Source organism: Dendropsophus ebraccatus, chromosome 7 (assembly GCF_027789765.1).
Source record: "Dendropsophus ebraccatus isolate aDenEbr1 chromosome 7, aDenEbr1.pat, whole genome shotgun sequence".
Classification (NCBI taxonomy): domain Eukaryota; kingdom Metazoa; phylum Chordata; class Amphibia; order Anura; family Hylidae; genus Dendropsophus; species Dendropsophus ebraccatus.
In genome coordinates this window covers 64343957-64369694 of record NC_091460.1, presented here as the reverse complement: position 1 = coordinate 64369694, position 25738 = coordinate 64343957, and the positions used below count along the sequence as shown (strand labels likewise).

General features: G+C 38.7%; 1 protein-coding gene across 1 annotated transcript in view; it reads left to right on the top strand.

Annotated features, from left to right (window-relative positions):
- The window catches only part of SGCZ (sarcoglycan zeta), a 656134-nt gene that overhangs the window by 166669 nt on the left and 463727 nt on the right, over positions 1–25738 (top strand). Inside the window, exon 2 of the mRNA XM_069976548.1 lies at positions 16453–16534. The gene's annotated coding sequence lies outside the window, so the exon portion shown is untranslated. The remainder of the gene's footprint in view (positions 1–16452; positions 16535–25738) is intronic.

The window sequence follows — 25738 nt, the reverse complement described above, 5'->3', positions numbered from 1 at the left end:
CGGCTCAAGCCGATTTCTCTGTATTATACACTGCACTTTGTATACACTTTGAGATATATACTTATATCTACCTAACACAATATGTTTGCTAGTCAAACCATAATTGTATGCACGATCTACAACCAATCACTGTTAAGCACTAATTATGCACTCACTATGCACCTGTATAAGAAGATCTGTTGTTTTGATAGTAGTCACGCTTGAAAAAGACGACGGAGGTCGTTGAAACGTCGCAATTCTGACTTTGCTGTGCTGTTACACCATGAAATAAATATCACTTTTGCTTTTTCACTAACTGGAGTGCTGTGGGCGATTCCTTGGATATCTATCTATCTATCTATCTAAAAAATTCAGAATGAATGCAGCACTCGTGTAACGATAGATGTGGTGCCAGGCGGTATATACCAGCGACCACCCGGTATAGGTTATATGAATCAGAAGAATACTCTCTTTCTATCTCTCATTGAAAGCAGTAAAACACCTGTCACCTGTTGGTACATGTTAATGTTGAGATATAGTATAAACTCCTGTGTAGGCATAGTTGAACTAAAAAAAAAAAATGTATTGCAGCTCTCTTTTTGCGCTTTGCACCTCATTGAAAGCAGTAAAACACCTGCCACCTGTCGCAATATATTGTGTTTGGAGTGTATTGTTGAGAGGCTGTGACAGTGGCGTAATACTATGACTTGGGCATGTTAGATCCACCCAGGCATGCTTCCCCAGCTGTCCCAGTTGCATTTCAGAGGTGTTTGCATCAACTTCTGAGATGTCATTGTGGACTTGGAAACCTAAATTCGGCCTAATAGAGGTCACCAAGAAACAAGCATTGTTCTCCGAAAGACTTTAATTGTGGTTCAATATTATATTGAATAGTCAAACATCGCTAAGTTTCTCAGAAAACACATCTATCTATCTATCTATCTATCTATCTATCTATCTATCTATCTATCTATCTATCATGAAAACCGTAACACATCTACTGTATGTGATGTTAATATAGTCCTATTCACGTATATGTTAAAATGTGGTTCCTTATATCTACTTACATTATTTGCTGTTTCATGTCTGTTTTACTTTCTTAAAGGCAACAATAAAAAAGAAAGAAAAAAAAATATACAAGATGATATTCCCTTGATATAAGTCAGGTTGGGTTTCATCTTTTAATTATACATGTAAATAAATACCGTTATAAATTCATTTTAAATTGTAAGATTTGATTTAGATATGGTAAAATGTAGATTGCTAATTAAAGTATCTGAGGAATCTGATTAAGTAAAAATTTATTATCTATGTAACAAAACTCTGCCTCATTTATATTATTAGAGAAATATGTATATGAGATGATACAAACAGCTTTTTGTATATGAACCTTACAGTACATGGCACAGGCAATGTCTTATTGTCTTTTTTTCATCCCATAAAGCCATATGTGGGGTTGTGACTTGCTTTTTAATATCACTTTTCAGTACATGTAATGTTCTAAAACTGCCATAAATTTTTATTTATTTATTTATTTGTTCAATTTTAACAGCATTTACCTTGCATTATTAGCTGGCATGTTAACTGTATTAAGCAAGGTTACTGTTGTGCCAATGTTATCACAAAAACATCACAAATCACAAAACACAAAAACAACAGAAAACAAAACAAAAAAACTTTATGTCACTATATTCTGCAAACCATGACTTTTTATTTGTCCGTGAGGGAGCTGTGTGAGGGCTTTTTTTTATTTTCTGGAACTATTTTGGAGGTGGAATCAACAAAAATACAAAACACAATATGATCTATTTTAGTTTGGGTCATTACATATGCAGTTATTTATCTGTCAGTATTATCATCACAGGCATAATATACAGTGAAACTGAAGTACAGTAATATATAAATGATCAAAACATCAAGGGACACATATATTAACTAGCGCCTATTAACTGTCGCCTTTTTCTAGCCCATAAATATGCGGGGGGGGGGCAGGCCCTAGGAGCACGCTGAACAGCATGTACATTCATAGGCTGGCTTACTCATGTGACCTACAAAGTATAAAAACTTGGCTTTTCCTGCTTGTCATCAGATGCCATATTGAAGGTAGTTAGGGAGAGAGGCTGGAGCAGGGTCAGTGAGGATTTAGCTTATTCTAGGCAGGAAAGACCCCAAAAGCCCTTTTTATGGCTACAACTATAGTCAACACAGCATATATCTGCGGATAATCAGCAAATCCGCTGGCTTACAATACATCAGCTTATTCTTACACACAGGCAAGCAGCTGTTACTCACTGTGAAGAATAGGCTGCAGTGTATCTACTTCCCCCTTCAGTGTATGTGTTGCAGGTTGTTGAGTGATTTTGGAGTAGGGACAGTGAGGATTTTAGAAGATTGTAGGCAGGAGACAGCATATGACTGCTTCCTCCATTAAAAGTGCATGTCTAGCAAAAAAGACTGTCTAGCAGCGTATCAGACAGGCAGTCACACAGCTTATGATTAACTTGCATAGACATTTTTCTCCCATACACTTTAATTGGGGTTCAATATTATATCGAATAGTCGAACATTGCAGTCTGTTCAAATCCGATTTCGAGCTTTCAAATATTTCACTACTCATCCATTTTTAGTATTAACGTGTTTGGTTGATTTATCATGTGTGATTTCTTTTTTTTTGCAAAAAAAATATGCGCTTTTGGAAGACAGGGTTACAAATATGAAACAAATTTAGGTGTCCTCAAGACCCCAAATAGCTGCAGTGTTAAGGGAATAGTCATATTTAGGGATAAGCAAATTAACAGTACTAACAAAGGGAATCGCTTAACTAGGCTCAACTATGGTCGGCTTGTCTTGAAAAACTGCCTCCAGTCCTGAGAAACTGGGAGAAGTTTTTCAGGACTGGATCCAGCTTTTCCAGACACCAGGAGGGGAGCGGCATGAAGCGACACAGAGTTCAAGGGCAGCTGACTGGTAAGGTGAAGCCTAGTGAAGTGCTTTGCTTCTCTTATACTATATATTTACTCATCCCTAGTCATATTATACTAGTATAATCTATAGTATAGTCACAAAAAGTCTGAATCTGAAATTAATTGCAATGTAATATTGAATGGATTTAGAAAATAATACTACTATTATATCTGGCTTGCAGAAGTTAAAGTACATAAACTACAATAATAGCAATTCTTATAATAACTGCATAGATGTTATATTAAAGGGATATTCCATTGAAACATCAATTTTGATATGTTGCTGCCCATTGTGAAACTAACAATTCATTCCATACTTATTATCTATTTAGTCCCCTTCTCTCAGTTCTCAGTTGTGAAAACACAAAAATCTGTGTGTGAACCTTACTCTCTGTCTCCCCCTCTTCAATTTTGTTGCCTCTAGATAAAACTCATCTTCGTCTGTTGCTACCAACCAAAAACATTTAATTTTTAGCATTAACTCCCCTACTACTTGTCTTTTTGTGAAGTTTTGTGAAGTAGTTCTAGACTTAGGCTTTTTAGGTCTGTTTCAACTATGGCTACTGGTCCCATTGGTACTAGGGATAGTCCGAACCTGCCGAGGTTCGGGTTCGTATGAACCTGAATTCTCGGCAGCAGATTCCTGCTGTCTGCCCGCCTATGGCTATGGCTGTATCCCAGTTTTCCAGGCGGTCCTCCAGCTGGATCCGCCTGCTCCACGGAGCGGGCAGACAGCGGGAATCATTACCGAAGGTTCGGGTTCGTACGAACCCGAACCAAACTCGGTTTGGACCATCCCTAATTGGTACTATAAACTAGACTTAAAGAATGTTGGGGGGTGCTATACGTTAGATCATACAGCGAACAGCGAAGAACTGATCAATTGCTCTTGGTGGCTTTGACCAGTGACAAATGGTCAGCCCCAAAGACCATTTTATTTACCTTCACTTATGGCTCAGCATATATCATCTTAGAAAAATATACATGCAATATGTGTCTTTGTCTGCCAGCCAAAGTTTGTGAAATGAAACGCAGCCAGTGTAGGGTTTTGCTAGCATGTCAGGATATTTGATTGGATTTGTGTCATGAAAAATGAAGGTGTACTGCAGAGAAAAATATATTTTTAAATCAACTGGTATCAGAAAGTTACTTATCAGCTGCTGTCTGTTCTTTCCAGTCTGACACAGTGATCTTTGCTGCCACCTCTGTCCCTGAAAGGAACTGTACAGAGCTGTAGCAAATCCTTATAGAAAACATCTACTGCCCTGGACAGAGGTGGCAGCAGAGAGCACTATGTCAGACTGAAAAAATACACCACTCTTTGCAGGACATTTAGAAGCTTAAAAGTATTGGAAAACTAGAGTTCTTTACCTTGAAGTCATTTACAAATCAGTATAACTTTTTGACACCAGTTGATTTTTTTGTTTTTGCTGAAAAAACCCTTTAACTAAATTCAAGGGAATGGAAGGTCGGATGCATCTGTATGAATTATGAGCAAAGAATTGTCAATGTAGGCAATAAGCACTAACATTTCTTATTCAATACAATTTAAGTTTGTAATTTGTGATTTTTTTTCTCGACTAAAAGCTACAGATAAATCACACTGACAAAGAAACATAATGAAAGTGATGGTGTATTATATACCACAATACATTTTGACTTTCAAGAAAATTGGCTAATGCAATTCTAAATAAGCTAGCATTTCATGAACAATTCATCTGACTTGCTAAATAACTTCATAGAAATCAGTTGTTGCATGTTTGTTTTTAGATAAAACTATTTGCATTTTCCCAACTGTTATACCCTTGATTACTATGCAGCGTTTCCCTCAATTTATTGAGTTAATATTTGCTTTGAATAGCTGCTCAATTTTGGAGTTCTTCAAACTTATCTATGCTATTTATCAACCTTCTGTATGCATATTGTATGAAACAATAGTTGTTTGCTTCACTTGGTGGAGCAACATAATTATTTGCATGTAAATCAATATTACACAAGACTTTTCTGCATGCAAATGGGCATTCCTTGGTTGTCACAGGTTTTTTTTTTAAAATAAATTATGTATTTAAAATATTTATATTCCATTGCCAAACAATGATAGCCCTTCACAATCCTCTCTGGCTATTGAAGAACACAAGGCTTTGAATCAAAAGTTTGCAAAATTCTCTTAACTCTTTATTGACCAAGCCATTTTTTGCCTTAAACTTAACTTTATTTTTCTAATGTACTTTCATATATCTGTGAATTTAGAATTCGCAGGTATCTCTTACCTACTCCTGCCACCATCTTAGCTGAATTATATACATCTCTTCTCACCTTCTCTCTTCTGCACCATGGAAGTATAGTCGGAGCCGGATAAGCAGATGGGAGCGTTGGCAGGCAATGTTGCTCAAAGGCCCAGCAGATGATGAGTAGGATGTGATTATATTTCTATTGTGAGATGGTCAGAAAGACAAATAGACAGCTGGTTTATTGACCCTTAAGGTCCACCGCATACTTTTGTTGGCCAAATCTACCCCTTGACAGCCGTTGGTGTATAGGGCTCTTCCTACTGACGACTGTGTGATGGAAAATGACTGAGCCCGTTTGTTTTCAGAGAGATAAGCCACAGTCAGAGCTCTGTAGCTTTGACTTACCCCTTCTCTCCCTATAGATAACACACTGAAAGTTCCTGTGGATGGGGAGGACAAAGAGAGAATGGGAGAGATAACTCATGACTATAAGATCATTTAGTCATCAGTTATTGAAGGCATATGACCACCTTTAGACTATATAACATGTACTTTTTCCATTCAGTGACTACTACTACGTCTCAAACATTTAGTTGTATGCCTTATTCATCTGTCTACAAGGGCAAAGGAATTAAAGTGTCAATGTCATAACTTTCAAAATCTAAATCAACGGTAGATGTGATATAAAGCAAGTTTTATAATTTACCTTTCTTTTTTATTTTTTTTTATCAGGGAAAACAATGCACTTTCTGTGTTTTTTACAGGAAATCCAGAGTTCCCAGGTCATCTGCATGCTCTCAGAGAAGACAGTCATGTGATTGATGGACACATTGAGCCCTGACACTTTGTACTGGCTGTGACTTCACATGTTTAGTCTCTTTTTTTTTAGCCAGCGCAAGACTAAAAAGCTGCCTTCAGGAGACTGGATCTTGATCTAGTTTTGTTTTAAAGCATAATGATAGTAATAATAATAATAATAATAATAATAATAATAATAATAATAATAATAATAATAAATGTAAAACTGGAACTTGCTTTAATTCACATCCACTGTTGATTTCAATTTTAAAAGTTAGAACGACAGTGACACTTCAGTCTCTGTAATGAAAGTGTTCTTTTGCAATACTGAGCAACATGACACTTAAACTGGGAAAACCTTTCTTACAACAATGGTTACAGAGACTGTCCTATTCATTTAGTGGCTTACATTATTGCATTATTATTTCATGTTTTCAGAACAATTATATCACTGAAAATGCTAATGACTAAATGTACAAATTTATTAAACTTGAGAGTAAACCTTTTGGCACCAGGCTCCTGTCCAGTCTCTGTGCCAAAATCTGCAACAGAACTGCAGGCATTATGTAAAGTACTATACACTCTCTGCAGTACTACGCTTGGAGACTAATGATTGTGCACAACATAAGAAGGGACCAATCTCATTTTACAGGAAACCCCTCTTAGTTAAGTGTCCATACCCAGGAGCTCAGTATTGTCACTGATTGAATTTCTTCTGTTTTATGAAGCCTGCAGTGTTTGGATGGGATGACGCCTGTACATTGTATAGAGACTTCGCTTACTTAGAATTTCAGTGAAAAGAGAAAACTTCCTGTAAGTCATTGACACTTAGAGTACAAACAGCAGAGACTATGAGTTAAAATGTTTACTATTTTGATTACTGTAATTCTAAAATATTACCATGAATATAAAGAAACAGTAACAAAAATAGGATAATAGGCGATACTTTGAAGTCAATGCAGATTTAATTATTTTAACCCTTTAGAAGTCATATTTAATCCCTAAATGACCTAATTTTCTCTTAAAGTGTAGCTGTCATTTCAGTAGCCTTGTTTTAGTACATTTTTTAATGATTATACAGTTCAATGCAGTACTACTGTAGTGCATTGAACTGTTAAACTGCTAACCTACCAGCAAAGCCTAACAGGCTTTAATAGTAAATCTTTTATGGCAACTATTGAGGCCTTAGGAATTCCTCAAGACAACAGATGACATGACAACAGATCCCCCCAATAATTGCATTTTGGCGGGGCTAATCGGACTCAGAGGCCACTCCATTCTTAATGCTGACATAACATACATGTACTGTAGGTAATTTGGCATTAAAGAGTTAAACATACCTTGGTGGATGAACATACTACTTAGAAGCCTATAGGGGTCTCCTGGATGGATGCTATGGATGCTACAGCTCTTACAGCCAAGAAGAGGAGTTGGGGAGTATTCATAGCAAAAAGACTGGAACACTGCTGTCCTTGGCCATATGCTTATCATTACCATCCACAAAGGTAGTGGTATGCTCTTTCTAAATTCTCTGTAAACACAATATATTCTGAGATGTATGGAATGAGATTAGCTGTTTCCACAACAAGAATATAATGTTGTGTCAAATAGTTTTTATGTCTCAACAGAAAAGAACAGAGGTATGTTATAAAAAGGAGCAAAAATGCAAAACTATGAAAATATTTATTACAAGTTCCAAAAAGCAAAACATATACAATGGTATAGAAACAAAACAGAATCCCTATACACTATTTAAAAACACTTCAAATAGCCACAACCATGAGGGACCCTTACAATAAAAGGATTCCCCGGGCCTGCAACACGGTAAACAGTACAACCCACAAACCCTCCTCCTATAGCATATAAAGTGCTATGTGCTGAATAAGAAGGTGTGACCTCTATATCAATGACCCACAGTGTGTACCATATTATACCACATAACATATGAGAAAATATAATATATGAATAAATAAGCAAAATAAGCTGAAGCAAAATAAAACTGACAAAGTTCCTGTTGGGATGTAACGCGTAGGGTATCATGGGTTACCACGTGTATGCTCCTCTCCTTCTTGAAATGGTGATATAACTGCTTTTTTTTCTGTACTTATGTGTGTTGGAATATTTTTTTTTATTTTTTGCACTAGCTTTTTTTGCTTATTTATTCATATATTATATTTTCTCATATGTTGTGTGGTATAATATGATACATGCTGTGGGTCATTGATATAGTGGTCACACCTTCCTATTCAGCACTTAGCACTTTATATGCTATAGGAGGAGGATTTGTGGGTTGTACTGTTTACTGTGTTGCAGGCCCAGGGGATCCTTTTATTGTATGGGTCCCTCATGGTTGTGGATATTTTAAGTGTTTTTAAATAGTGTATAGGGATTCTGTTTTGTTTCTATGCCATTGTATATTTTTTTTGTTTTTTGGAACTTGTAATAAATATTTTCATAGTTTTGCATTTTTTGTTGGAGTGCTCCTTTTTATAACATACCTCTGTTCTTTTCTGTTGAGCTACAATTGGTTATTGGTCTGTTATCGGAAGCACCCAGATTAGGCTTGTGCCCCCCCCCCCCCTTTTCAATTGAATAGTTTTTTATGAGAAATTGAAATACATTACCAAACTAAAGGAAAGGAAAGATGGACACAGTAGTTCTTCTAAACCTTTTTTATGGTCCCTAATCTGTCTAATGCTGCCAGCAGTTTCAGGTGGCCAAAACTGATAATATCCCTTTGAATCCAAAATAAAATGCAAGCCTGCTCTGAATATTTGATACTTTCACATTATACAACTATGTAACTAACCTCTCTGTGTTTTATTCTGATGTCTTTAATTCTTGATGGGTTAGCACATGTTTAACAATTCCCTGAGGCAAAATACCCATTGAGTAACATGCACATTAAGCACGATAGACCATTATGTTCTCCATTAGGTAACGTTTTTTTATTAGAACTGAATGCAAGTGATCTTTCTTCTTGCATATTATAATTCTATTAGTCTCATTGTCTATGTAGTCCATTAATTACAGGTTAGGCTGCATTTAAATGGATTAATGTTGCAGTTCTCTGGCCTCATTTCCCTATGTCGTCTATGTATGATTAGTGAACATCAAGCTATTCTGGACTGGCGACTCGATTGTATGAGCCCTGAGGCATAATAAAATGGCAGTATAGCAATAAATTGGTCACTAATATAGATTTCAATTACAGTTATACTAGGCATGATCTATTTTAATGAGCTTCTAATTTTTTCCTAATTTAAAATAGCTACATTGAGATTACCTGCTTGTGTCAGTATTTCTGCAAGTTAATGCCAATAATCCTACAAGGAAATGCTGCATATCCAAAAAGCGTATATTGTCTTTCATTCATTTTCTTTAGCATAATTTTTTGCTTCATTATATAAAGGCTGCAAGGGACTGTTCAGTTCACAGTGTTCTACTGCAAGAATACAGCTTGCTCATAAAGAGTGGAATAGGAACAATGTACAAGGCCACTGCAGATATATCTGTTTATTATACCCATAGTACACCAAGAACAAATAGGCATAGCTTTCAAACAACACTCACTTTCAAACAACACATCACTTTTAACCCCTTCACGTCAGCAATCTGTATATATATGTTCCTACTTAAATGCTGTGATCTACAGCGATCATGGTGTTTAAGGTGCTCAGTGACAGATCAAGCATCTGCCACTGAGTGATCGGGACGACTGCGGGGGTCCCAATTGCATGTGCCGACAGGCGGGGGTAAGCTCCTTACCTCCGTCCTGTCGGATGGGCGATCCATGTATAGAGTCTGCTCTAAGGCAGGCTCTCTACATAGATCGCCGATAACACTGATCTATGCTATGCTGTGGCATAGCATAGATCAGTATATGCAATTTAACGCAAGGTCAAGGTCTTCACTGTTTAAAAAATACTTCTTTGATTTGAAGAAAACAACTAAGGGTATATCACTTTCATATAAAGCTCTATTAGACTTCCCCACACACACCATTGCCATTTGTGCAGAAATGGGAAAATGATCTCAGTCAACATTATACACCTGAAGAATGGGTTAATTCATTTGAACTTCCTAATGCACATCAAAATGTGTGGGTCACCTAGAGGCCTCCAGAAAATTGACTTACAGGTCGTGTTTTATTCCATATAGACTCTCTAAAATCTTTCCAGGCACGTCCAATGTGCTGGAGATGCCAAATGTGTGGTAGAACTCTACTGCATATTCGGTGGACTTGTGACAAGGTCATAAAATTCTGTCAATCTGTTAAACTACTGATTAAACAGGTGATAGGATATCACCCGCCGTGGCCACCAGGCCTAGTTTTATTGTCACTGAGACTGGAGGATATGCCAGTAGAAAACAGAACCATAATGTTTCATATATTAACATCATCTAGGATGAAATTTGCTCAGAAATGGAAATCAGTCGAACTGCCTAGTTTAGCTGAAATTAGACAGTTAATCAAATATAACTGCACAATGGAACATACAGTATGGTGAGTGTGACAGGTGGCTCTGATAATTAACTATTCAAGACTAAATGGAGTAGGTGGTTAGAGTCCCAAAATCTAACTATACCTTGATAATATAAGGTATGTCTTCAAGACCATAGTACCATAAAGAAAGATATAGTACCATGTGAGTTCATAATCAATTAAAGGAATCATTTCCCACCTCAAGAGCACAACTATTGCTAATATTATTACTACGCCTATTGTTGTCATTGTTACTATTTTGTGACTGATATTTTATTTTGATGGATGTGAAAGACATGCTGTTCTGTGTAAGTTATGCTCTGTTTGGAGCACAGTTTTAATGGATTTTATATTTACTACTGTATGGTAATTGTTTTGTTAATCCTTAAAAAACAATAAAATATTTGTACAAGATTATTTAGGATGGGTATCTTGATTTAATGAATATACATGAGATATTTCTGCTCTGGTCAAGATAGGCTTCATGACTTGAAAGCAAAGGTGATTATTAATAGATGAAATATTGAGGCAGCCATATACAAAACAAGTAAGAAAGAAAGCTGTATAGAGCTATAGATTCAAATTCATATATTTTATATGGGAACCAAAAGCCCTGGCAGTGGAAGCAGTTGCCATCCAGTAACTATTATACACAAAGAGAAAAAGTCTGCTCAATTATAGTGAATATGTTTTTATCCATTTTGCTCAGTACTTCTTTAATGCAGCTCAATAGTTGACAGCAAAGTTGGGCTGGAGTAAAATTGTAGTGTATCTTTATACAAGAAATAAGCTTGTATGTATTTGTTAGGACAAATTGAGTAAATGAACAAATTGCCTTAATTCATACTTTCAAAATAACTCTCATTGTTCTGCTCACAGGTGTGAGACAGTGCTTCTTTGTAAGCAATATCATTCTACTTTTTATAATTGTTACAACGCTACACATTAACATACAAACTTATACAAACCCTGGTGATGTAAACTGACAGCTGCATTTCAAATGAGAAACAATAAATCACTGCAAAGCGTCAAAAAGGATAAATTATATATTCATGTTATGTTTTATTTCATTAAAGGACAACTCCGGTAAAAAAAAATTCTATTGATAATTAACACATACTACAAAGTTATAAAAGGGTAGAGATTTGAATAAAAATTATACCTGTAACCCTAAAGGAACATTTAGGCTATGTTCACACAACGTGAGAGACCGGCCATACCGTGACCCCGGCCGGGTCACAGAAAGGCTGGTCTCTGCACGGATCATTCCGGCTGGTACTGTAGTACCGGCCGGATGATCTTTTGGCCGCAGGGTTCTGATGCAGGAGCATCAGCGCGTGCCCGCATCAGAGCCTCCCACAGCACACAATGAAGCAAGCGGCCAGAGCCGCTCGCTTCATTGTGTAAACTGACAGGGTTTCCTACGAAAGCTGACATGTCAGTTATTTGCGGCCCCGTATGGGATCCCGTCCGGAGCGTATACGATGTGTATACACTCCGGCCGGGATCCCACAGAAGATAAGGCTATGTCCGTACTTTTACGTAGTGTGAACAGAGCCTTAAAGTTGTAAAAAATTTGCTTGTACTGGAAACAACAAAAACATATATTTGCTACCTCCGCCGTCTCACTGAGCCAGACCTTTGCACAGCCCTTTCTGTGTTTAAGATCAGCGTGCGACATCAGTGGCGACAGCAGTGTCCTGCCTCAGCCTCTGCTTTGCTTATAAGGCAATGCACACACCAACCCCAGTGCAAGGTAGCTAGTTCTGAGGAATGTCAGTGGTGGCTGAAGCAAGGAAGGTAATGCTGGTTTTACTTTTCTTTTTTTTTTTAAATAAGAGTAAGGTAAGAGCAGTTCTTTTGTGAGCATGTTAAGTCAAGTATGGTCCTCAATCAAGCATTGGGGTGCTCCATCAAGCTTGATGCTTAACTGAGTACCTCAAGCGGCTTCGGTGCTCGGGTTACAAAGAGCTTGTTGAAAGGCTTCTGAGCAGCCTTTCAACAAACTTTAAGGTTGTTGAAATGCATAAAGCATTTCCACAGCCTTAAAGGGGTATTCCCCCCAAGAGCTAAAAAAATGAAATGCTCCCAAACCTAGCTGGTCTTACTCACCAAGTCCCCTTGAGTATTTTGAGCCAACTCCCATCTTTCTAGCTGCTGCCGTTCCTGAGTTACAAGTTTTTCTAAAAGCTGATCTATATCCAAGATAGGAAACTACATTTCCCATCATGCAATGCTTCTGCCTGATGATGGTAAAGTAGCAGAGCTGAGACAATGAAGGAGATAATGACAGTGTAGCAGAGCTGAGATGGCGGTGTCGGTGTAGCAAAGCTGAGTTGAAAGTGACGTTGTAGGAGAGCTGAGCTGGAAGTGACGTTGTAGGAGAGCTGAGTTGGGGATGACGGTGTAGCAGAGCTGCGTTGGCGGTGATGGTGTAGCAGAGCTGCGTTGGCGGTGACGGCGTAGCAAAGCTGAGTTGGAAGTGACGGCGTAGCAGAGCTGAGTTTGCGGTGACGGCGTAGCAGAGCTGAGTTGGCGGTGACGGCGTAGCAGAGCTGAGTTGGCGGTGACGGCGTAGCAGAGCTGAGTTGGCGGTGACGGCGTAGCAGAGCTGAGTTGGCGGTGACGGCGTAGCAGAGCTGAGTTGGCGGTGACGGCGTAGCAGAGCTGAGTTGGCGGTGACGGCGTAGCAGAGCTGAGTTGGCGGTGACGGCGTACCAGAGCTGAGTTGGCGGTGACGGCGTACCAGAGCTGAGTTGGCAGTGACACGGCGATTGCGAGGGGCGGAGCTTGTCGCAGGCGATTGCGGGGGGCGGAGCTTGCCATGGGCGATTGTGGGGGGCGGAGCTTGCTGCGGGCGATTGCGGGGGGTGGAGCTTGCCGGGGGTGACTGCGGGATGCCACAGGCGATGGGGGGGCGGTTGGTTGTGGGGCGGAGGGGCGTGTTCTGCGGGTGAGTGCTGGACGGTGCGCTTGGAGGCTCTGGACACAGGGGGTGAGCTCTGGGCTGGGGGTGACCTGGTGGCTGCTGTTAGTTAGCTGCGCTGATCACTGTCTCCCTCTCTAACAGCAGCCACCCCATCAGTGTTCTCAGTCACTTCACTGTGCTGGGACTGAGGACACGTGGTGCCGACACGGAGGGTGGGGCCAGGAGCAGGGAGCGTGTCGGGTTGGACTGAGGTCTGATGATTCTCTGCAATCCGTGGGGGTGAATTCAGCTGGATAACAGCAAAACTGTGCAAAATCCATAATAACTGTATATTGGAAAGATGAAAAGCTACGGGTGGGCAGCGTATTAATGTAAAAATAATTTTGGGGGGAATACCCCTTTAAACCCATTGGGGAAGGGGTGTGTGTGTGTTAAAATTAAACTTATCACTCCAGTCTTCTAGCTTCTCTCTTCACTATCATTGTTTAGGACATCGATGACTTCAGCAGTATCCCTTTGTATGTTGAATGTTATTTTGTAAATTTTCAGGTTAACCAGTTACCCTCTGCCGATGGGCACCTGGTTAAATGCTTTAGTCTCCCATTGTTATCAATAGGACTTATTATTCGAGTCGAGCACTCGAGCATTGAAAAATGCTTGACTTGAATTACGAGCACTCGACCATTTTAGTGCTTGATTAACTCTATTTATGGTTGGGCAGCAAATTAAGTATTCATGATCACTTATACAGGGTTGTACCTTAAAGTTTGGGCCCCCTTTTTCTACCAGGATTTCTTTTTTTATTCCAATGAATGTGTCCTTGCTGGCAATGTTGCCTTCAAGCCATTGGGGATAGTGTGTGTGTGTGTGTGTGGGGGGGGGCAGTTAGGTTATAAAAGCCTCCTATACAGGGCTACGTAATATTTAGGCAAAGAGTGTTAAATAGCATCCAGGTCTAGCACAAGAAAAGTTAGGTATCCCAGAGCTTGGTTGCAATTTGGCCAATGTGACACCTACAGTTATTGTACTGCTCTCATACCTTATCACCTGTGGAAGGCATTGTCACAATACAAATTTGCCTTTATCCATGGCCAGCGAGCTTCATATCAAGAACATGAAGCCCACCATCTTTAATTGTTTACTGTGAACATAAAAAGGACCCAAAATATGGATGCATTTGGTGCTGGCTGGACATTGAGCTGCAAGGTGCTTGTTTCCCCTGTAGATATATGAAAGTAACTTGTTGATCCTTAAAGTATTATTGAATTTTACAGTGAATAAAAGTCTTAGTGAAGACTTCCCTGGGTGCATTTGTTCTATTGATGTACTAAATTATTTATTGGTCTACCATTTAAAAAGAAACAATGAGACATTCAAGATCACAACTTACACAGAAGTTTTTTCTTTTGACTAGCTAATGATATTTTATGCTGTTTCTTTAAACTGAAATGATTAAAGAAATAGGTTGGTTAATACTTACCATATTTATAGGAAGCACTCATAATTCACGCTCCTTAAAATTATTACACATGAAATGTTTTGACAGTTGTTTGATATAGTCTACAAGTAAACAAGTATCAAAAACTCAAAGATTTGCTAGGATTTTCTTCTCTTTATCCTTTAGATTTCAGAATCCACTTTTGTACAAATTTCATTAAATGAGTTATCCCCAATTAGAAAAATATGGGCACCTTTTTTCAAAATTAGAATGGGGGGGATTTATTATGCTGTGAAAAGCCAGTAATCTCATGACAATAAGCACTACATTTATTTTACTTTAGAGATAGTCAGCACATCTGTATAGCATAAATATCTCATGTTGAAAAACTATTTATATTTTATTCAAAACCTGGTTTTCTTATACAACACCCAAGGTTTTAGCAGAGACCCTCCCAGACTAGAGGATATTATGACTAAGTTCCAAGCCTATGAATTCAGACTTACCTTTATTTTTCTTTGAGCAATGTTCCCTCTAATAATATGCCTGGGGTACCTACAGCCTATGAGTAAATGGTGAAGCAGGGAACCGACAGTTTTCATACCACCATTATACTTTACTGCATCAGCAACCGGAAAAGATTTAGGAGGTCCAAAGCCCTGTGGGCCTCAGATGAAATATTTTTTTCTACTCTCTAGGATGCAGAAGCTGGACTTCTGCTGCTAGAGGATACCAGAGTGCTACCCCAAGAGTAGTCCAAATATAGGAAATGGCTGGCAAAGAAGGCTAGAAAGCCCCACTACTGGACAGACAGAGGTGAGGTTGATGCCACGGGTTAGCAGATTTGCAGTTAAAGTAGGTGACCCCGCACAGCCCAGTGTGAGAAAGTGACAAATTCATTGTTGGCAGTCCAGCTCATACAGTGGAAGGTCAGTACAGAACACAAGGGTCAGGAGACAACACACCTTTGCTATGGCAAAATTACAATATTGCTCAGGCACAGCTGAGTTAAATAAATAATGACTGGCAGGTTAAAAAAAACTACACCCCTACCCAACCCACTACTAATTTAGTCCTCCTGTTATATATATATATATATATATATATATATATATATATATATATATCATATTTTTATTAGATTTTACATATTTATTATATTCAAAACAAAACAACATATACTTGAAGATAGAGATAAAGAGCCTCTGAAAAAGCGATCAGAGTTCACCAGTTCTAGGGAGTATACAGTACCTAAATAAGATGTTACATCACATCTTCCCCCCCAACTTGGCTTTAATTTGGCATCTGAGAGGCCAGTATCGCCCAAACTACCAGATACATAACAAAGGACACACTTACCCAACAAATACCCTCCCATCCCTCCCCCCACTCTCGTGGACTGACCCTTCCGTCGACCCAGATATAGGCCTACGGTTTATCACCAGCATCATCTCCTTACCCTTCGCCCGAACATGAACATTATTAATCTATGATTTATGTCACTTCTTTTTAAATAGAGACCATTTCATTTTGCGTCTTTTAACACAGTAACTGCATATGTGTAAAGTAAAATAAAAACGATACAGCATGTTCTGAAAAATAATACATATACATGTTATATGTTTCAGGCTGTTACCATGCATTCAGTGACTCAGTGACTCGGAACCTTTGGACTGGTGATCCTGGGGATGAAACTTCACATCAATGGTGGTATGTATTATATGAATGATTTAAAATGGTTTTTTTTGTATGAAGTTAAATTGAAATGCAGTGACATTCTCTACTTGCCCCCAAGCTACTGCATAACAGACACTGTATATTGTTACATAAACAAATCCATATGGTGATCTAAATCTCCGGATTTGTATGACTAAGCAAATACACAGACATCCACCAATGTACCTGAAACTCTGAACCTTTAACAATGGATTCCTGTGTGCCCAGGATGCTTTTATGTTCTTGTGTAATATTATGCAACATGAATTTACAATGATTCCTGTAGAGAAGTAAACATTGTACTCATCCTGAATGTGAAGGCTGGGTGAGTGCAGTAGAATAAAGTATTGTCACTTTTTCTACAGAGTTCAGTAATGTCATTAGTGTATTCTGTTCCTTTTGTATATACAGTATATTGGCTGGCTTCCGACATTTCTTTAACACCTTTTCCCCCTCTGCTAGCCTTGAAATGCGGCAGGTGTGTGCATCTGTGACATTTAGATTGTATTCACAGTAATACCGCAGAAGGAAGAGCCTAATCTAAGTCTTTTTTTGGTGAGTAAGACATATTTTGTCCTTACTCTTCACACATTTTCAGATTATGTAAAACAACATGTGTTATATTTTTAAACCTCAAAATAGATGTTCAGCAAAAGTGCAGCTGTACGAGGATTAAATATTCGTTCTCCTTATGATTCCACTAAAACTACAGAAGAATATGTTAGAAAAACTAGATCAAGTACATAAAGGGCAGGGTAAATGCCAAGCTGTGATGTCTATTGTTATCATACAGGAGACCAAACTCCACTTAATACACTCATTCATATTTTTCCATTGCACTTCTGGGTACAAGCATTGATGTCACACATTCACACATTAAAGCGTAGCTGTCATTAAAATTTCATTTTTAGATATCAATAAATATTAAAAGTACATATGATTTTAAGAAACTCTGTAACAGTTCTTATTAAGCAAAAGAGTTTCTTCTGTACTCAATAAGCTGTTTTACCCTCACTTCAGAAGAAATAGGATTTCTATGTCCATTATGCTCTAGAGGAGAGGAGGAAAGAAAGCCCTGCAAGACACTACATCCTGCAATTTTCTCTCACCAAGCTCACACATAAGCTCTGGCCTTTCTGATCTCTGAATCCAGTGTTTTATGTGTCCAGTTTACAAACTGTAAGGCTGCTTCTCTGCTCTCCCTGCTTAATTATTTCCTTTGACCCCCCCCCCCCTCCTTCAAAGGTTTGTCTAATAAAACTAATAAAGAGTTTCTGAAAATTGCTTGCACTATTGATTTCTGCAAATTTAAATGACAGTTACACTTTAAGGCCGGGTTCACACACAGTAAGATACTGGCCATTGTAATAGACGGCAGTGTCACAAAATGGGGGTATTAGTAAAGTTCATCCCGGCCAGTACTGCAGCACAGCCGGATGAATTTCATTTCTTTAGAATTTGGATGCGGATTCCGATGTGCCTGCATTTAAATTACTCATAGCTGGCAATGTTAAGTGTGGCCGGAGCAGTACTTTCCCTTGTCTGCTCTGTCAGTCTTGTGCTGCCACTATTTAATGAATAGCGGCCACACAAAACTGACATGTCAGTTTTTTGCGCAGCCGATTGGAATCCTGGACGCAGTGTACACACTCTTGCCGGGATTCCATTACAATCATTGCAGTGTATTTATGTAAATATGTTCTATGAACTTAGCCTAAAGCAGTATTGTCATTTAACCCCTTAGCGACCCATGACATATCTGATACGTCATGGTGCTGCGAGGGGTGTTTAGAGAGGGGTCCCACCAAATGATTTTGTTCCAGTTTCACAGCATATTTTATGGGAAAATAATGCCTGTCATTGCAAAGAACAATTGGTTTCGCAAAAAATAAGCGCTCATATAAGTCTCTAGGTTAAAAAATGCAAGCGCTATGGCCTTTTAAACATAAAGTGGAAAAAGCAAAAGTGCAAAAACGCAAATTGGCTTTGACCTTAAGGGGTTAAAGAAATTTTGACATGTTGTTCAGAAATACCAAACTATACATTGTTTCCAAAAGCACCAAAGTATAATGTTCAATAAGCTTATTTGAGATGTGGATAAATACAATGCTGACAACAATCCGAATGGTGGCTTGTTTACATTAAGCAATGTACAAGCATCGAGTAGGTAAAAATCACTTTAAACCTTTATTTCATATCCAAGTACAGTGCAACATTTTGATGCTGTGAGGGTCTTTATCAAGCTGCTTGGTGCACCAGTCCCCCCTCTAACCCCCCCTCCCCAAGCCCACTTCTACTCTAGAATATTCATCCAGTGCTCTGAAGTGTTGAGTGCTGGATTGATGTCAATGCAGAACAGCAGAGAACCTCCCTATGATTGACGGTAAGGCACAGGGCATATTGGTGCACTGATAATGGTAGCCACTCAGGGCACCAAATCAGTATTTTGGTTAAAGTCAAGATTTACTGAAAATGATGGATGAAGGTTAGATAATTACCTTTATTCTCAGCATACTGTGCCCTATGGGAACATAACAGGTTAAAGTCGTATTACTTCCTATTAGTTTCCCTTCAAAAGGGAATCTGTCAGCTGAAATTCATGTCCCGAACTGCTGACACTTTTAGATAGCTATTAGGTCAAGGTGACACGTTATCTTCATCTTTACAACAATGCCTATAAGATTTTTCATTTTTCCAGCTTTGCTTATGAGATTTTTCTGTTCTCTTGTACAAAGAGTCAAAGAGAATTTTCCAAGCTCCTGGATACCTGAAAGCGGGAATGCCTCCTCTCTGAGTCCCAAGCAAGGTCAGGTATGGGAGGGGAAGTAAGGAGGTGTAACAGCTTTCAGGAGCTTGAGAAAGCCTCTTTGACTCTTTAAAAGAAAAACAAGGGACAGCGCTCCATGGTGCAGATCAGCTGGACTAAAAGGGGTGAAGGGATAGAATATGGTAACCCTCACCTGATCTTGGAATAGTATGAAAAGTATAAAGCTGTGAACCGCAGCCACTCCCGAATTCCACTAAGGGAATAATGATGAAAAACTCCACCAAACTCCAACAATGGTGATTCAAGCGCAGGTCCAACTAATGGTGACCAGATGAATAATGTAAAACTATAAAAGTTTATTAAAAAGACTCAACACTTTCGGAACCGTACCGGTTCCTTTTTCAAGAGTTCCGAAATGCATTAGTATTTTTAATAAACTATTATAGTTTTACATTATTCATCTGGTCACCATTAGTCGGACCTGCGCCTGGATCTCTGTTGTTGGAGTTTGGTGGTGTTTTTGCTCTTTGACTCTTTGTACTGTAGAACAAAAATAATTTTTCTACACTTTAGAAGCACAAACAGATCTATAAAAGGTACCATGAACATCAACTGCAGCTGACAGATTCTTTTGAATGACTTAACATCCCCCTGAGCAATACAGCTGCCCAATATAAATTTGCCTAGGGAAAGGGTCACATATCACTGCATGAGGACTGCCAGTTTGGTATCACTACTCTTAGGCTATGTCTACACAATGTAAAAAAAGAAAAAAGGCGGCCGCCTTTTCTATTTAAAGAGATGTCTGTTATTGCAGCATTGAAATCAATGGGATGACAGACGTCCAATACACACAGTGTATAAGTGACAGATGTTTTCTGCGCGAATGTTAAAATAATTATCATGATCATTATTTTCAAATGTCTTTTGCAAACAGTGGATGTTACTTTTTAGTTGTTCGCACACAGCTTTCTTTTCTCACCGTCCTTTCACCATTTTTACTATTACGGTTCAATAGTTTTTTACTGAAAGATTTTTAACTATTTTTAACAATAAGACAAAGTCAGAAAACAACAACAGTAGCCAGTAAAGGCAAAACAATAACAATAGCCAATGAAGGCAAAACAAGAAGGGAAGATTGACCATAACTTGTTATAAATGAGGGTGCAGGGACCATATGTCGTTGGTCATCATGTAGAATGCGCATACGAAAGTCCAAAGTCCATGGTACATGCACGACAATGAGATGGTATGGTCAGTTACACTACAGTGTTGGGAGAAACGTCAAACAAAACAAAAACAGAACAGAACAGTTGCAGGCATGGAAATGTATGTGAATACAAGACAACAAACAACTCGAGAGAATAATGGTATGGTATGGTACAGTATCCAGGATAAAGAAATTGGTAGCAAAGTGGTCTAGGTTGGAAGGGGGACTTATGGATTCCCTATCACAAAATGGGAATGAGTCAGGTCGATGTGATGTCGATGTGATGTGCGAGTTCCAGATACATGAAATCTACTCAGCTCCCACGGCGCCCAGTGCTTATGAAATGTCATCAGGGTGTCCATTTTTACTATTAAATTCAATGATTTTTTAATTATAGACACACCCAAAGGCCAATTAGTCCACCTACACTAGAATGATGTACCAACAGCCGACATTGAGGAGCTGCCAAAGATAGAAATGAAAGACGTAATTTTTTTCTTTTAAAAAACGGAAAGGAAAAAACGTGTATACAAAGGCCACATTTACACACCCATAGTGCAGTCCGTGGCCGCGGACCGCACTACCGTATGTGCATCCTTAGTGCTCCGTGCTTCACAGAGCACAACATTCACACATCATTACCCCAGCGATCCATGCCGCAAAAAAAACGGTCCGCATTACAACATGTCCGTATTTTGTGGTACGGATCACGGCCCCGTTTACACGTACGGACATGTGAATGGGGCCATAGGATAACATTGGGTTCATGTTCTGTCCGCAATTGCGGACAGAACAACGGATGTGTGAATTACTCTGACTTATCAGAATATATTGGAGTGGATTTGTCCTTTTGTTTCATCAGTGTTTCTTCTTTTCATATGGAGATAATAACATACCCTAAAATACCAAATTGTGTTAAAGATTATTCTTTAACAAGCAACAAAATATTTATAAGGCAGAATATTTAATATCTAATCCTGATTTCTTATCTCTCTGATAAATGCTATTTTGATTGGTAATTTGATTAATACGGCTCTAAGAAATCTAAAACCATTGGGGATAGCTCAAAGTCTTTATGCTATTTGTAGTTACTAGGAAACTTTTGAATCTGCAGAAAACTAAAGCAAGTAGAATGGTATGGATTTAATATTGAAGTCAACTTGACAGATCTTATTTAAAATCCAGCTTTGAAGAGTTGAACTAATTTCTTTTAGCTGAGTTCATCCCCCATAAGAATCCATTGGGGTTTTTTTTAACCCATATTTATAAATAGGGCACAATATTCTTATGTTTTAGTTATATAGCTGATATTTAAAAACACAAACACACAGATGACATTAACCCCTTAGCGACCCATGACGTATCTGATACGTCATGGTGCCGCTCCGGGTGTTCAGAGCGGGGTCCCGCCGGGACCCCGCTCTGAACGGCGCTGATCCCGGCTGACACGTGCAGCTGGGCAGTGCCTCTATTAGCCGGCGCGGGTCCCGTTGCTGCGCCGGCTAATTAAGCCTCTAAGTGCAGCTGTCAAACCTGACAGCTGCACTTAGAGGCTTCAGACCTCACGTCCCTGGTGTCTAGTGGGACGGATCTCCCCCCCGCGATCGCATCGTGGGGGGGAGATCCGTTCTTCTGCCCGTGCCGGGCCTCAGCATCGGAATGACGCTGATCCCGGCTCGGCAATAGATTGCTATGGCCTGCAGCAGGCCATAGTAATCTATGACCGATCTAATCGATCTTTGCTGTGTATATACACAGCATTGATCTCTATGAGAGATCATTGTTGTCTATATACAAGTCCCCCAGGGGGGCTTCTAGTTACAGTAAAAAAAAAAGTAAAAAAGTGTTTTTATTAATAAAAAATCCCCTCCCCTAATAAAAGTCCAAATCACCCCCCTTTTCCCATTTTATAAATATAAATTAATAAATAAATAAATAAATAAACATATTTAGTATAGTCGCGCGCGTAATCGCCCGAACTATTAATTAATCACATTCCTGATCTCGCACGGTAAACGGCGTCAGCGCAAAAAAATTCCAAAGTGCAAAATTGCGCATTTTTGGTCGCATCAAATCCAGAAAAAATGTAATAAAAAACGATCAAAAAGTCGTATATGCGCAATCAAGGTACCAATAGAAAGCACGCATCATGGCGCAAAAACTGACACCTCACACAGCCTCATAGACCAAAGAATAAAAGCGCTATAAGCCTGGGAATGGAGCGATTTTAAGGAACGTATATTTGTTAACAATGGTTTGAATTTTTTACAGGCCATCAGATACAATATAAGTTATACATGTTATATATCATAGTAATCGTAACGACTTGAGGAACATGCATAACAAGTCAGTTTTACCATAGGACGTAAATGCAAAACTCCCCCAAATCAAAACAAATTCGTTTTTTTTTTCAATTTGACAGCGCAAATGATTTTTTTCCGGTTTCGCAGCATATGTTATGGAAAAATAATGCCTGTCATTGCAAAGTACAATTGGTTTCGCAAAAAATAAGCGCTCATATACGTCTCTAGGTGAAAAAATGCAAGCGCTATGGACTTTTAAACTTAAAATGGAATAAGCAAAAGCGCAAAAACGAAAATAGGCTTTGACCTTAAGGGGTTAACATGCTTGTTGTAAAAATCCATGGTTGGATTGGACCCAGTTTGGTTTTGTACAAACTTCCTATAAACATGATACAGGTTCTAACCTGGATGGGTCGTCTGCTTAGGAAAGCAAGCTAACAGTGTTGTATGAAACGTATTTAGGAGCTGGCACATTTGAATCTTTATTCGATATTCCAATGAATGAGTGGCTACACTTCTGTTATTCCCCCCAGGAATCGTGGCTCCCACAAACTCTTATAAAGTACACCAGGATCACTAATGTCACAGGGTGTTGGATCTAGGCTGACATCCGCACAGGGCTAATTGTGTATGTATATGTTTGACATATTACATTGTAATGCTACATTATTGATTTTAACTATTGAGCCACAGCTGCAAGCCAAATATCCCACTGAGCTCTATGCAACCCCATGGACTGCAGCTGTCACTCAGTAATTCAAATCAATCTTCTAGAGTTACAAAAAGTCACAATATAACCCTGGCCTGAGCTATAAAAGTATGGGAAAGATCAGAGAACGGAAGGAAGAAAAGAGAAAAGTAAGGAGTGCTGGTAAGTAGATAAACAGGACATACATTTGGAAAAGGTAACTAGAGGAAACATGTGAGTAATGACATAAGAGGCAGCAAAGGACAAAGAAAGAATAAAAAATATGAGAAGCGGTAAATTCTCCACTTGATTTTCTTTAAACATTGGTTTTATTTATTCTTCCTGGCTCTGGCAGCCTCATCCTTTAAATGATGGTGCTGGTTGAGTGAACTTGCAGTTCCAGATGAATGTTTATTGTCAGCTACAGCAGAATTCACCAGTCTTAACCATGTAGCTCTTTTCAGGTTGATACTTTATCTTGAGGGAATTTCTGCCCTCATACTCTACAGTGTGTCTGACTGTAGTCCTAGGAGGTCTCTGGAGTATCTGAATTATCAAAGTATTTTGATAAGTACTAATTAAAACGTGATATTTGACATTTATACTAGTGTGTGTTTCTGCTATATGCTAGTGGAAGTCATTTAGCTTTTCTAATCTTATTTCTAAGGTTTTTTTTATTTCCCTCTAAACAGATATAGTCATGAGTACTTTTTTTTTTTTTTTTCAAAAGTGTTGGCAGAATAATAAGAGGATTTACTATGTCAATGTATCATAATTCTCAGCCTACACCAAGTGCTGTACATGCTGGTATACATACCTTGTGCAAGGTTTATTATGTCTTTTATACACTTTACACACTAACCAATCTTAAAAAAAAGTCTAGAATAGCAGCTTGGCCAAGAAGAGTCTTATAAAGATTAAAGGTGAGACAAAAAAGTAGTGGCATATCAAAGAGTAAAGTGTCTAACATGTCCAGTAAGATGCACCCGATGGGCAATTTTTAAAAAGGTGATAACAAATTTCCCCATATTCCCCCATGGCAATATGTCATTGGCATAGGCAGTTTATAATGAAGGCAATCTGGGCTACCACCTGAGGCCCTTAGCTGCAGGAAGGCCCAGGGAGTTTGTCTGCATAATAGCCCTGCCTGTCCCACTGGATAATAGCGGCGCAGTCCTGGGTTCAAACATTACCAAGGACAACATCTGCACAGAGTTTGTGCATTCCTTCCATGTTTGCATGGGGGTAGGGCTAAATGGGGTATGGTTAGCAGGGGGCCCAAACTTTCTGAACATTCCAGGGCCCATGGTAGCCTTAATTTGCCCCTGGTCATTAGGATTGTGAAATCATTAAATTGCACATACTTTATTTTTTGCTTGCAAGATTCATGGTTTCACATGAGTATACTGTGTTTTGTGACTGGTTATATGTCTACAAATGTGCTAATAAAGGAAGTACATTTATGGTTTATTTTCAAAGAGATTACAAGTGTTTGCTGATTTATTTATTTTTTTAGACTCTTTTATTATTTGTATGGAGCCAACATATTCCACAGTCCTTCACAGAGATTATCACCACTCGCTTCAATCCATGTCCCAAAGGGGCTCACAATCTTATTTCTTATCTTAGAGACACAGGCTAGGACCAGTTTTATAGAAAGGAAGGAATATTATTGGCGTGTGGGAGAAAACCAGAGTACCTGGGGAAACCCACAAACTCTGTGCAGTTGTTTCTTTTAGTCGAATTCAAGCCCAGAAACCTAAGTGCTGCAGCCTGTGCCAAACCTTTGCTGCCCACTGAGCAAATCTTGAAAAATTTTCTCCTCCATTGATCCTTCTAAACACAAATCATTCTGATTCTATGCTAACCTGAAACCTGCCAAGACTATTCTAACATTGCTAAATTTTGTCCGTGATTAACTTACAAATATATTGAATGGCTTCCAGCATTTGCCAGGTAAACATAGGTGCAGGTCACTCAGCTTTCTCTTATCATAATAATTGCATGCAGCATGGCAAATATTTGGCTATATATTTTAACATAACAATCTTAAAGGGGTTGTCCAGCGAAAATGTTTTTCTTTCAAATCAACTGGTGTCAGAAAGTTATATAGATTTGTATTTTACTTCTATTAAAAAATCTCAAGTCTTCTCATACTTATCAGCTGCTGTATGTCCTGCAGGAAGTGTTGTTTTATTTTCAGTCTGACACAGTGCTCTCTGCTGACATC